The following is a 15,759-nucleotide window of genomic DNA, read 5'->3' on the forward strand; positions in this document are numbered from 1 at the left end:
GGTCACAGACATCCCCAAACACACCACCAAAGGTGGACCTGCCCACCAGAAAGACAAGATCCAGCCCCACTCACCAGAACACAGGCACCAGTCCCCTCCACCAGGAAGCCTGCACAACCCACTGAACGAACCTTACCCACTGGTGGAGACACCAAAAACAACAGAAACTATGAACCTGCAGTGTGCAAAAAGGAGACCCCAAATGCAGTAAGTTAAGCAAAATGAGGAGACAGAAAAATACATAGCAGATGGAGGAGCAAAGTAAAAACCCACCAGACCAAACAAATGAAGAGGAAATAGGCAGTCTACCTGAAAAAGAATTCAGAGTAATGATAGTAAAGATGATCCAAAATCTTGAAAATAGAATGGAGAAAACACAAGAAACATTTAACAAGGAACTAGAAGAACTAAAGAGCAAACAAACAATGATGAACAACACAATAAATGAAACTAAAAATTCTCTAGAAGGAATCAATAGCAGAACAACTGAGGCAGAAGAAGGTATAAGTGACCTGGAAGATAAAATAGTGGAAATAACTACTGCTGAGCAGAATAAAGAGAAAAGAATGAAAAGAATTGAGGACAGTCTCAGACACCTCTGGGACAACATTGAATAAACCAACATTTGAATTATAGGGGTCCCAGAAGAAGAAGAGAAAAAGAAAGGAACTGAGAAAATATTTGAAGAGATTAGAATTGAAAACTTCCCTAACATGGGAAAAGAAAGAGTCAATCAAGTCCAGGAAGCAGAGAGTCCCATAGAGGATAAATCCAAGGAGAAACTCCCAAGACTCATATTAACAAACTATCAAAAATTAAATACAATGAAAAAATATTAACAGCAGCAAGGGAAAAGCAACAAATAACATACAAGGAAATCCCCATAAGGTTAAAGCTGATTTCTCAGCAGAAACTCTGCAAGCCACAAGGGAGTGGCAGGACATATTTAAAGTGATGAAAGGGAAAAACTTATAACCAAGATTACTCTACCCAGCAAGGATCTCATTCAGATTTGACGGAGAATTTAAAATCTTTACAGACAAGCAAAAGCTAAGAGAATTCAGCACCACCAAACCAGTATTACAACAAATGCTAAAGGAACTTCTCTAGGCAGGAAACACAAGAGAAGGAAAAGACCCACAATAACAAACCCAAAACAATTAAGAAAATGGTAATAGGAACATACATATTGATAATTTCCTTAAATGTAAATGGATTAAATGCTCCAACCAGAAAACACAGACTGGCTGATTGGTTACAAAAACAAGACCCATATATATGCTGTCTACAAGAGACCCACTTCAGACCTAGGGACACATACTGACCAAAAGTGAGGGGATGGAAAAAGATATTCCATGCAAATATAAATCAAAAGAAAGCTGGAGTAGCAATTCTCAAATCAGACAAAATAGACTTTAAAATAAAGACAATTATAAGAGACAAAGAAGGACACTACATAATGATCAAGGGAGCAATCCAAGAAGAAGATATAACAATTGTAAATATTTATTCACCCAACAAAGGAGCACCTCAATACATAAGGAAAATGCTAACAACCATAAAAGGGGAAATTGACAGTACCACAATAATAGTAGGAGACATTAACACCCCACTTTCACCAATGGACAGATCATCCAAAATGAAAATAAATAAGGAAACACAGGCTTTAAATGACACATCAAGCAAGAGGGACTTAATTGATATTTATAGGACATTCCATCCAAAAATAACAAATACACTTTCTTCTCAAGTGCTCAAGGAACATTCTCCAAGATAGAGCATATCTTGGGTCAAAAATCAAGCCTTGGTAAATTTAAGAAAATTGAAATTGTATCAAGTATTGTTTCTGACCACAATGCTATGAGACTAGATATCAATTACAGGGAAAACACTGTAAAAAATACAAACCCATGGAGGCTCAACAATACACTACTAAATAATCAAGGGATCACTTTGAAGAAATCAAAGAGGAATTCAGAAAATACCTAGAAACAAATGACAATGAAAACACGATGACCTAAAACCTATGGGATTCAGCAAAAGCAGTTCTATGAGGGAAGTTTATAACAATAAAATCCTACCTTAAGAAACAAGAAACATCTCAAATAAACAACTTAACCTTACACCTAAAAGAATTAGAGAAAGAGGAACAAAAAAACCCCAAAGTTAGCAGAAGGAAAGAAATCATAAAAATCAGATCAGAAGTAAATGAAAAAGAAATGAAGAAAACAATAGCAAAGATCAATAAAACTAGAAGCTGGTTCTTTAAGAAGATAAACAAAATTGACAAACCATTAGCCAGACTCATCAAGAAAAAAAGGGAGAAGACTCAGATGAACAGAATTAGAAATGAAAAAGGAGAAGTAACAACTGACACTGCAGAAATACAAAGGATTGTGAGAGATTACTACAAGCAACTATATGCCAGTAAAACAGACAACCTGGAAGAAATGGACAAATTCTTAGAAAAGCACAACCTTCCAAAACTGAACCAGGAAGAAATAGAACATATAAACAGACCAATCACAAGCAGTGAAATAGAAACTGTGATTAAAAATCTTCCAACAGGGCTTCCCTGGTGGCGCAGTGGTTGAGAATCTGCCTGCCAATGCAGGGGACACGGGTTCGAGCCCTGGTCTGGGAAGATCCCACATGCCACGGAGCAACTGGGCCCGTGAGCCACAATTACTGAGCCTGCGCGTCTGAAGCCTGTGCTCCGCAAGAAGAGAGGCCGCAATAGTGAGAGGCCTGCGCACCGCAATGAAGAGTGGCCCCCGCTTGCCACAACTGGAGAAAGCCCTCGCACAGAAACGAAGACCCAACACAGCCATAAATTAAAAAAAAAAAAAAAAAAATCTTCCAACAAACAAAAACACAGGACCAGATGTCTTCACAGGTGAAGTCTATAAAACATTTAGAGAAGAGCTAACACCTATCCTTCTCAAACTCTTCCAAAATATAGCAGAGGGAGGAACACTCCCAAACTCATTCTACAAGGCCACCATCACCCTGATACCTAAACCAGAGAAAGATGTTACAAAAAAAGAAAACTACAGACCAATATCACTGATGAACATAGATGCAAAAATCCTCAACAAATTACTGGCGAACAGAATCCAACAGCCCATTAAAAGGATCATACACTATGATCAAGTGGGGTTTATCCCAGGAATGCAAGGATTCTTCAATATACGCAAATCAATCAATGTGATAAACCATATTAACAAATTGAAGGAGAAAAACCACATGATCATCTCAATAAATGCAGAAAAAGCTTTCGACAAAATTCAACACCCAGGGCTTCCCTGGTGGTGCAGTGGTTCAGAATCTGCCTGCCAATGCAGGGGACACGGGTTTGAGCCCTGGTCTGGGAAGATCCCACATGCCACGGAGCAACTGGGCCCATGAGCCACAATTGCTGAGCCTGCGCGTCTGGAGCCTGTGCTCCGCAACAAGAGAGGCCGCGATGGTGAGAGGCCCGTGCACCGCGATGAAGAGTGGTCCCCACTTGCTGCAACTAGAGAAAGCCCTCGCACAGAAACGAAGACTCAACAGTCATAAATAAATAAATAAATAAATAAAAGAACGTGAATTTCTTAAAAAAAAATTCAACACCCATTTATGATAAAAACCCTCCAGAAAGTAGGCATAGAGGGAACTTACCTCAACATAATAAAGGCCATATATGACAACCCCACAGCCAACATTATTCTCAATGGTGAAAAATTGAAACCATTTGCACTAAGATCAGGAACAAGACAAGGTTGTGCACTCTCATCGCTATTATCCAACATAGTTTTGGAAGTTTTAGCCACAGCAATCAGAGAAGAAAAGAAATAAAAGGAATCCAAATCGTAAAAGAAGAAGTAAAACTGTCACTCTTTGCACATGACATGATGCTATACATAGAGAATCCTAAAGATGCCACCAGAAAACTACTAGAGCTAATCAATGAATTTAGTAAAGTAGCAGGAGACGAAATTAATGCACAAAAATCACTTGCATTCCTATACACTAATGATGAAAAATCTGAAAGAGAAATTAAGGAAACACTGCCATTTACCATTGGAACAAAAAGAATAAAATACCTAGGAATAAACTTACCTAAGGAGACAAAAGACCTGTATGCAGAAAACTGTAAGACACTGATGAAAGAAATTAAAGATGATACAAACAGATGGAGAGATATACCATGTTCTTGGATTGGAAGAATCAACATTGTGAAAATGACTATATTACCCAAAGCAATCTACAGATTCAATGCAATCCCTATCAAACTACCAATGGCATTTTTCACAGAACTAGAACAAAAAATTGCACAATTTGTATGGTAATACAAAATACCCAGAATAGCCAAAGCAATCTTGAGAAAGAAAAACAGAGCTGGAGAAATCAGGCTCCCTGACTTCAGACTATACTACAAAGCTACAGTAATGAAGACAGTATGATACTGGAACAAAAACAGAAATATTGATCAAGGGAACAGGATAGAAAGCCCAGAGATTAACCCACGCACATATGGTCACCTTATCTTTGATAAAGGAGGCAAGAGTGTACAATTTAGAAAAGACAGCCTCTTCAATAAGTGGTGCTGGGAAAACTGGACAGCTACATGTAAAATAGTGAAATTAGGACACTTCCTAACACCATACAGAAAAATAAACTCAAAATGGATTAAAGACATAAATGTAAGGCCAGACACTATAAAACACTTAGAGGAAAACATAGGCAGAACACTCTATGACATAAATCACAGCAAGATCCTTTTTGATCCACCTCCTAGATAAAAGGATATAAAAACAAAAATAAACAAATGGGACCTAATGAAACTTAAAAGGTTTTGCACATCAAAGGAAACCATAAACAAGACAAAAAGACAACCCTTAGAATGGGAGAAAATATTTGCAAATGAAGCAACTGATGAAGGACTAATCTCTGAAATATACAAGCAGCTCATGCAGCTCAATATCAAAAAAACAACCAACCCAATCCAGAAATGGGCAGAAGACCTAAACAGACATTTCTCCAAAGAAGATATACAGATGGCCAACAAACACATGAAAGGATGCTCAACGTCACTAATCATTAGAGAAATGCAAATCAAAACCACAATGAGGTATCACCTCACACGGGTCAGAATGGCCATCATCAAAAAATCTACACACAATAAATGCTGGAGAGGGTGTGGAGAAAAGGGAACCCTGTTGCACTGTTGGTGGGAATGTAAATTGATACAGCCACTATGGAGAAGTATAGAGGCTCCTTAAAAACCTAAAAATAGAACTACCATATGACCCAGCAATCCCACTACTGAGCATATACCCTGTGAAAACCATAATTCAAAAAGAGTCATGTACCACAATGTTCATTGCAGCTCTATTTACAATAGCCAGGACATGGAAGCAACCTAAGTGTCCATCGACAGATGAATGGATAAAGAAGATGTGGCACATATATACAATGGAATATTACTCTGGCATAAAAAGAAACGAAACTGAGTTATTTGTAGTGAGGTGGATGGATCTAGAGACTCTCATACAGAGTGAGTTAAGTCAGGAAGAGAAAAACAAAGACAGTATGCTAACACATATATATGGAATCCAAAAAAAAAAAAAAATAGTTCTTAAGAACCTAGGGGCAGTACAGGAATAAAGATGCAGACGTAGAGAATGGACTTGAGGACACGGGGAGGGGAAAGGGTAAGCTGGGATGAAGTGAGAGAGTGTCATGGACATATATACACTACGAAATGTAAAATAGATAGCTAGTGGGAAGCCGCCGTATAGCACAGGGAGATCAGCTCCGTGCTTTGTGACCACCTAGAGGGGTGGGATAGGGAAGGTGGGAGAGAGACGCAGGAGGGAGGGGATATGGGGATATATGTATACACATAGGTGATTCACTTTGTTATACAGCAGAAACTAACACACCATTGTAAAGCAATTATACTCCAATAAAGATGTTAAATAAATAAATAAAGTAATAAAGTAATAAAGTAATCAAACTCCTAGAAGCAAAGTAGAATGGTGGTGGCTAGGAGATGGTGGTGCAGTGAGAGGTAAATTTAGAGGTATTAGTCAAAGGATACAAAGTTTTATTTATAAGATGAATAAGTCCTACAGAGCTACTATAGGTCACAGTGCCTATATATGGTTAACAATACTATATTGTATACTTAAAAATTAGCTAAGAGGATAGATCTTATTTAAGTGTTCTCATCACAAGACAGTAAAAATGATAATGGTAATAATAATAGATAAAGAGGATGGGAAGAAATTTTTGGAGGTAATGGATATATTTATGGCATAGATTGTGGTGATGATTTCATAGGGGTATAGTTATCTCCAAACTTATCAAGTTGTATACATTAATTATGTACAGTCTTTTTAATGACAATCATACTTCAACAAAGTGATTTTTTTTATTTTCAAAAAAAAATAAGAAACAGGAGATGAAAGGCACTAAGAACCACATAAGGGGATTCCCTGGTGGCGCAGTGGTAAAGAATCCATCTGCCAACGCAGGGGACATGGGTTTGAGCCCTGGTCTGGGAAGATCCCACATGCTGCACAGCAACTAAGCCCGTGCACCACAACTATTGAGCCCACGTGCCACAACTACTGAAGCCTGCATGCCTAGAGCCCATGCACTGCAATGAAGAGTAGCCCCCGCTCGCCACAACTAGAGAAAGCCCACGCACAGCAGCAAAGACCCAACATAGCCAAAAATAAATAAATAAATAAATACATTTATTAAAAAAAAGAAAAAAAGAACCATATAAGGATAAAGGTAACCATAAGTACAAAACTACAAACCTCCTAAGTACCAAAATTAAAGAAAAATTGTAGATTAAAGAATACAGATTTTGTACAGAGCAAAAAATAAGACATATTACAAAATACACTTAATTATACAATATTCTGATAGAGTTGAGACCAAACATGTAAGTCATATCAAAAATGTGAAAAGCCATTAATCATCACTTAAAAGAAAAGTTCCCATTAGGCTTATAAAGTAAGACCCAATATTGTCTATGAGATGGACGAGGGGATAATGGACATATGAAAACAACAAGAAAGTAAGAGAAGTAATTCTGACATAAGACAAAGAATTCAAGTCAAAAAGTATTAAACATGACAAAGATATATACTTTTTAGGCTTAAAAACCATAACTCTTACTGGAAATTTTAAAAATATAAATATTTTTGCACCAAATAACACAGGAACCACCTTTCTGATAGACAGAAACACACGAGTAATCAGAGACTAACACATTACTCTTAGTACAAGAGAAAGAGCAAAAAATAAATATGGAGATAAAAGTCCAAAACCACAAAAACAAAAGGTAGTTCTTATGAATATATATCAGACTCTACATCCTGATGACAGAGAATATTCCTTCTTCCCAATGCCTATGGAATATTCACCAAAAAATAAGCAAACAGTAATTTACAAAGAAAATTAATAAGTTCTATTAAATAGAAACAAATATTGCAACACTGTGATCACAATGAAATAAAATTAGAAGTGACTAACAAAAAGGAGGCAGGCCTTCCACCTGGAAATTTAAAAACCTTCTATTAAAACACTCTGAATGAAAAGGGGAAATACAAATTGAAATTACAGAATGTCTAAAAAGTAATAATTTGAAAACACTGCCTTATTCTAATTACTGAGATACATTTAAAGTAGTGGTCAGAAAAATCACAGAGAAAAAAATCACAGCACCAAATACTTTTAATGGTTAAAATGAAAAAAATCACAGCACCAAATACTTTTAATGGTTAAAACGAAAAAAGTGAAAATAATTAATTAAATACTCAGCTCAGAAAACTACAAAAAAGATCAATAAAAGAAATAAAAAGCTCAAAAGGAAATAATAAAAATAAAAGCAGAAGAATGGGGTGGAGAGAGAAAAAATAGTAAACCCAATTTGTAAACAAACTCCTGTTTTAAAAACAAATGAACAAGAAAGACAAATAACTAGCAAACTTTATCAAGAAAAAGGGAGAAATCACAAATAAATAATTAAGAATTGACAGGAGGAAAGAACTAATGAAAGAGAAGAAATTTTTTTTAATGAGACTTTTTTTAGACTTCTGTACAAATAAACTTAAAAACCTAGATGAAATGGATAATTTTCAATGGAAACACTGATTATTAAAATGAACCCCATTTAAGTTAGAAATCTTAAACTGTCCAATTTCCATAGAAAAAAAGTGGCATAAGTTATTAAGCACAAGGAACAGATTATTTCACAGGGGAATTCAACTAAATCTTCAAAAGCCAGACAGTCCCACTGCTCTATAAATTGTTCTAGCACATTGAAAATGAAGGAAAACTTTCCAATTCCTTATATGAGGTATGTTTAATATTAATATCTAAATGTAATAAAGACAGAACAAAAGAGAAAATTATAGACATGTATCACTCAAAAATATAAATATGAAAATACTAGATAAAATACTAACAGAATCAACATAAGAAAATAATACACTATATCAAAGTGGAATTTATTCTAGTAGGCAACGTTGGTTCAATATTAGTAAACCCATTAATATCATTTGCCATATTAATAAATCTAAGTGGCAAAATTCATATGATTACCTCCATAGATGCTGAAAATGTCTTTGGCAAAATTTTAACACTCTTGATAAAAATTGATAGATAACTCACATCTCCTTAACAAGAATATATATGCATTTATATATTTTTATATATTTATATTATCTAAATATAAATATATATACATATTTAATAAAGACATACCCCCAAAAGTAAATTACAGATCTAATTAACTACAAATCGAGGTTTTACTCCATAAGGAAACAATAGGAAATTTCCACTAAAACAAGAAATAAGGCAAAAGGATGACCTTCTCAATGTTGTACTGGAAGTATTATATGATGCAATCAAGAGAAATCATTTCGAGGCGTAACAGTTGCTAAAGAAAAAGGAAAAAGGATCTCTTTTTTGCAGAAGACATGGTAGTAGGCTTCAAATACCCTAAAGAATCAATGATAAAACTAACTCAAACAATAAAAATTCAGTAAGTTGTCATAATATACAATTAACAAGAAATTGATTAGAGGGCACAATGTTACAGAGAAAATCCACTTATAATAGAAACAAAGAAGATTAAATACTTAGGAACAAACTTAACAAGAAACGTATAAAACTAACACAAGGAAAATTTTAAAACACTTCTAACAGACACAAAAGTTGAGTCAATCAAGTGAAAAGACATCCTTCTCTTTGACTAGGATGACAACATTTTAAGGATGTCAGTTCTGCCTATGTTAACTTCTAAAATTAACACAATCCTCATAAGAATTCCAACAAACTTTTTTATGGAGTTAGCTAACTTGATAATAAAGTTCAACTTGGAAAAATAATCATGCATGAATATCAGAACATTAAATATTGTATAATTAAAACAATGTAGTATGGGTACATGAGTAGATAAATATATGGGGAAAACAAAATAGCTCAGAAATAGACCCAACTATGTATGAAAATTTAGTATATAAAAAAGATATCTCAAAACACTGGGACCAAAATAGACATAATAAATGGTGCCAGACAGTTGGTTTGCCATTTGGAAAAAGATAAAATTAGATCCATACCTCATATTCAAGAATATACTTCATATGGATTAAAGATCTAAAAGTACAAAATGAAACCCTGAGCACTAGAAGAAAACATGGGTGGATTTCTCTTTAACCTAAGTGTAGGGAAAGGCTTTCTAGCTAGCACTCAAAATTCAGACAATAAAGAAAAAAATTGGTAAATTTGATACATTAAAAACAAAGTCATGACAAAAATCAAAAAACTGAAATCAAAAGAAAACTGGCAGACTGAGAGAAAATTTGTAGCACAAATCCCAGACAAAGGGCTGATATCCCTAATCCCCATAATGAGCTTAAAAAATTGAAGACAAAAAGATCAAAATCAAATAGAAAAACTGATGAAAAGACGTACTGGCCTTTGCTTTTCAAAAGCATTAAAGTCATGAAAAGCAAAGAAAACTGAGATACCGTCACAGACTGGAGGAGACAGGCCATGTGGGGTCCTGGCTTAGTTCCTAGATAAGGAGAAAGGCATGAGTGGGACAACTGGCAAAATTCAAATAGTCTGTAGATTAGCTAATAGAATTTTATCAATGTTAAAATCCTGGTTTTGAACATTGTACTTGGGTTATGTAAGTTGTAACATTAAGAAAAGTTGGGTGAAGAGTATATAGGAATGCCACAGTTTTGCAACTTTTTCATAAGACTGAGAGTATTTCAAAATTTTAAAAAATTAAATTATTATTTATGTATTCTAATCTTAATTCAGTGTTTTGTAAATATATTCTCCCATTTTGTAGCTTATTATTTTACCTTGTTTATGGTACATTTTGATTTTGTCAAGTTTATCTAGTTTTTTCTTTACCATGTGAGGGTTTTGGTCTTATGCAAAAGAGCTTTTCACTACAACAAACTCACAGAGGTATTCTCCTATACTTTTGCTTAATAATTTGATACTTGCTGTTCACAAGAAGTTTACTCTCTCTTGTTAGCCTTCACAAAGAATTAATTTGTATTAGTGGTGACCATCTCTTTTGTTTCCTATTTTATTACTTTGTGTGTTTTTATCTTTATTGTTTCCTATTTTCTATTTTTTAATGTTTATTCTATAGTGTGTATTTTTAAAATTAGTTTATAGTTTAAACACTTGGCTAATTTATATTCAGTTTTCCTTTCATTTGAAGCCATAAATTACCTTCTAAATACCTGTATTATCTTCATTATACAAGTGTTGATATGTTATTTAGTCTAAATATTTATAATTTTCTTTTTTTTTTTTCCGGTCACACCACTCAGCTCATGGGATTTTAGTTCCCCCACCAGGGATTGAACCTGGGCCCTCTGCAGTGAGAACATGGAATCCTAACCACTGGACTGCCAGGGAATTCCCTATAATTTTCATTATAGTATTCTTTTAATCCATGATTACTAAGAAATGTGGGTTTTAGCTTCTGTATTTTACCTTCTAAATGTATAATTTTTAAAGAAAAATTTTCTATTGTGGACTTGTAATTTAATTGTATTGCAGTCAAGATAAATTCCTTATCTGCTTGGAAAAATGTATATTTTCTTTTTGTTGGTTACAGGCAAGGTTCTATACATCTCTTTATTGTAATTATTCATTGTATTCAAATCTTTGCTATGCTTATTTATTATTTCTGTTTATCAGTTCCTCATGGAGATATTTTAATACTTTTCAATATGGCAAGGATTTTTCAGTTTCTTCTAGTAACTGAGACAGTATTTACTTTGCATATTATGAAACTATATTTTTAGATGCCTGCAAAGTCATGATTGTTATATCTTTTAATTGAATGGCTTTTAAAAAAATCTGTATGTAATATCTGTCACTGTCTCTTTCAATAAATTTTGCTCCCAAATCTACATTATCTGATATTAACATTTCTATCTGACCTTTGTTTTGGTTAGTAATTGCTTATGTCCATCATTTCTGGGTCTTTCTTTTAAATTAAAAAACATATCTCTGTGTTTCAAATCCAATAGTTTATGTCCCTTAATAATTAGCAAGTATAGTTTTTTTTCCATTTATTGTGATCAATAATGTATTTGGATGTATTGATGTATTTTTACAATCCTATTTTGTGTTAACATTTCCCCCCTTTTTTAATCTTCTCTTTGAGACAGTGAGTTTCTTTTTCATTTTTTCTTTCTATTATGCTTTACTTGCTTAACAGTTATAGACTCTATTATTTTAATGGCCACCAACAGATTTTTAATATACATATTAAATGAATTTTAACAGTCTAAACATTACTTAGTATTTCTCTCTTCCCCTGAAAAAAAATAAAAACCTTAGCTTCCATAAAATACCTTTCTCTCATGTTATTATTTTCCTGCTAAAAGAAAAAAAAACAAAACACAAAACAGTAAGCTATTGTTTCTTTCAAAATATTTTATAGTCACTATATAAGTTTATTCTCATGTCATACTGATTTTTTTTCTACCGTGGCTTTTCATCTCCCGTTTTTTCTTTCTCATTCATTTGTCTTCTTTTCGTAGTTCTTTCAGCAAGGATCTGTGGGAGTATACTTTAAGAATCCTTGTATTTCTAGAAAAAAATGTTACGCTGGTTGTAGAATTTTAGTTCACAATATTTTGCACTGAGCACTTTGAATATATTTACTGTTTTCTGGCACCTATTTCTTGCTGATGCAAGCTCTCCTGTCAATGTGCTTGCTCTGTTGTGAGCAATCTCTCTAGGAACCTTTAGGATTTTCCTCCATTTTTCAGTACAAAGGGCATACTGTGTCTTTGTTTTTAATTCTGCTTGATATCAAGGACTTTTCAAAATGAGATTCCATGTCTTTCTTCAATTTTAGAAATTCTCAGCCATTCTCTGCACATTGCTTCTTTTTTCAATAGTCTCTATTAAAGTCTTGAAGCTTCCAGTAAACAATGTTGAGCATCACATTCTATCATCCCTTTTATTAAAAGAAATATATTTATTTATTTATTTTTGGCTGCTTTGGGTCTTTGTTGCTGCGTGTGGGCTTTCTCTAGTTGCGGCGGCCAGGGGCTACTCTTCGCTGCGGTGCGGTGGCTTCTCTTGTGGAGCATGGGTTTCAGTAGTTGCAGCACACAGGCTCAGTAGTTGTGGCTCGTGGGCTCTAAAGCACAGGCTCAGTAGATGTGGCACATGGGCTTAGTTGCTCCGCGGCATGTGTGATCTTCCCAGACCAGGGCTCGAACCTGTGTCCCCTGCATTGACGGGCAGATTCTTAACCACTGCGCCACCAGGGAAGTCCCTATCATCCCTTTTTTAACTTCATTTTTATATTCTCCATCACTTTAAATTTCTGAGTAGCATTCTGAAGTACGTTATCAATGTTATCTGAATTCAGCTATGACAATTCTACTATTTACTCTTAAAATGAGGTGTTTTTTTCCTTAAAATTATAATGGTGATAAATTTAATTTCTAAGATTTCTATTTGATCCATTTGAATAACTTTGTTCTAGTTTTATGGATATAATGTCCTGTTTTATTGCCTTGCAGTTTTAAAAACCACTTATTGTAAAATATTTCAATGGCCTTTCAGGGGAGCAGTATAACATAACGGATAAGCACAGACTGGAGAGAGAGAGAGCCTCAGTTCAAACTATAGCTCTACCCCTTACTAACTGTGACACTGGACTAATCACTTAAAATTTGGGCAGCTTGATGTTTTCTATAAAGTGAAACTTAAAGAAGACCGTGCCTATTAAGTACTTATAATAGTGCTGTAGAGTAAGCACTCAGTAAAGACTCACTATTAAAATTGTCTCTTGTGTTTTTAATTTGTTTTCCATGACATTGAATCTCCTCATGGTTTTTAATTCCTGTCTGGGGTTTTATCTTTTGTAAATATTACCTCCTGTGGGAGTTTTCTCCCAAGAGTTTCCTGGGGTTTAGATACTGCATTATGGCCAGGTTTCTACGTTGTCTGCCAGGCTGTGCTGTATGGATTGGTTTTGAACCAGGTCTTGTCTTATTATATTGGTAAACCTGGAGGATGGGCTGGGGACAAGAACAGATTCAATCTGGATCATGCGTATGGAAGACCCACACTGAAACGGTAGTGTTCCTGAATGAGTCAGGAGGAAGCAGGAGTGAAAGCCGTATACTTTGCTTGTTAGTCCAATTAGTTGACTGAGAGAATAACTTGAAGTTCACCATTTCTGAGAAGTTGTGGGTTCAGAATTTTAAGAAATTTGCTAGTGAATGGGAGTTGAAGACACTGAAGCAATTAGTAAAGACTATTCTTTCAAGACGTTTGGGGGTGATCGGAAGAAGAGAAATGATATGGTAACTTGAGCAGCAATAAGTAAGTAAGAATTACTTTTAAAAGCATGAATGAGATGTGAGCATGTCTACAAGGTGACTAGTGGGCAGGCTGAGGTTTGGAAAGAGTGTAGATCCATCTGAGACTAAGTAGAAAGAAAATAAAAGGATGATATTTCTAAGGATATTTATGGCCAAGGGAACAGAAGATACGGAGGCTTCTTTGATAGCCCCAATCTAACCATTTAGGATGAAGTGAAAGCATAGAATCTTTGGAAAGATTCTCACTCACTCTTTCCATTAGGTTCATGTTTTGTTAAATTATCATATATTTTGGTAAATGGAATTGTCTTTTAAGGATGGCTTCAGTGTATCTAAACATTAGATGATTCCTGTGGAAATTCTAGGAGGCTCTCACTACATAAGTTAAATTAGAAGTAGAATGGAGTTGGGTCCAGACTACATGCTTTTTCGCATTTAGAAGACATTAAAAACAAGGAGTCCTACTTTGTTAATAAAGGGAACAGACAGTCAGCATAGTTCTGTGAGAGCTGATTTTCTGGTATAATTACCCTTAGGTAGTATTTATCTTCAAGGTCAGTAGTGGCTGTTAAAAAGGTTGTCCCTTTCCCTGGAGAACTGCATCCTCCCCTGACAAATAATTTCTGCTGGAAGAACATTCTGTAAGTCCATGTTCTCATTACAAATATTATCCAACTTAACACTGGAGGACATTTAAAAAACAAAGCCTTTTTTGATCTTTCTGAGCCAAATGTCTTGGACTTAATTCTGAATTCTCTTTCCACGAAATAAGCAGCGTCTTTTAGATGGAGGATTAATCTTTCAATCCTTGATCTCCATCTTCTACACAAGTGTTTTTTTGTTTTTTTGTTTTTGGTTCACACATCTGAATGAGGGATTTGGATAGATGACCTCTAAGTTCCCTTCCATTTCTAACATGCTAGAGCTCTTTAAATCTGGGTGATTACAACGATTTGTGTCATATATCCATACTACAGTCTAAGTTTCTTGAGGCTAAATAGGGAACACACTTTGTCTTTGGGTCCCCCAAAACACATAGGGTGGAGTGCTTGTATCAGTAAATCTGTTACTGAAAATATAAATGAGTTAATTAAATAAATGACAATACCTCTAAATATCACAGCATTGCCCAGGGATATCATCTTCATGAGAATTAGAAAAAAGAGGCCATTCTGGGTGGACGAAACACCTAACTGCATGGCTTAATTGGTGGACCATAGGCTGAGACTCACCCCCAGCCTCCTTTCTTGGTCAGAATATAACCTCTATGGCTGTATTGGGTGGCCCTGCTACTGCCTTACATCATTCTACATCTCATGAAGCCAGAGGAGCTGGCTTCTTCATAGCTCCCTCGTAGGTCTGCATATAACCTTAGGGGGCAGCTGTCCTGACAACCATCATGCTACTAACCTAAGCGTCTAACCCGCAGCCACAAAGAAATACACACCCTCCTCAGAGTTACTATTAGGGATCAACATCATGATGCCTCCTATCTCTCTTTACCTCAGGCACCTCCAGAAGTAAAGCCTTGCGGTTCATCACTATTAACCTCATACTATTCTGACCCAATCCCTTTTTCTCTTACAGCCCTATTACTGGACCCTTTGTAGCTCTGTCTTTATAAATTGGCTTATTTTCCTTAACTTAAGCCTCTTCTCTTACCATTAACTGAAATTGAACTTGTCCTCTAATATGAGGATTTTTATTTTTGCTATTGTTGTTTTGTTTTGTTTCCTTATATCGTGTTTCATCTCCTGTTCCTGACTGCAGGGTCAGGAGGTATCTTCATTTTCTTCCTATCTATACATTGTCACTTCAAGATTCATATGCCTCCATGCTCTCACAAAATCAACTTATCCTCTAAGAC

This window comes from Balaenoptera musculus, chromosome 1 (genome assembly GCF_009873245.2).
Source record: "Balaenoptera musculus isolate JJ_BM4_2016_0621 chromosome 1, mBalMus1.pri.v3, whole genome shotgun sequence".
Classification (NCBI taxonomy): domain Eukaryota; kingdom Metazoa; phylum Chordata; class Mammalia; order Artiodactyla; family Balaenopteridae; genus Balaenoptera; species Balaenoptera musculus.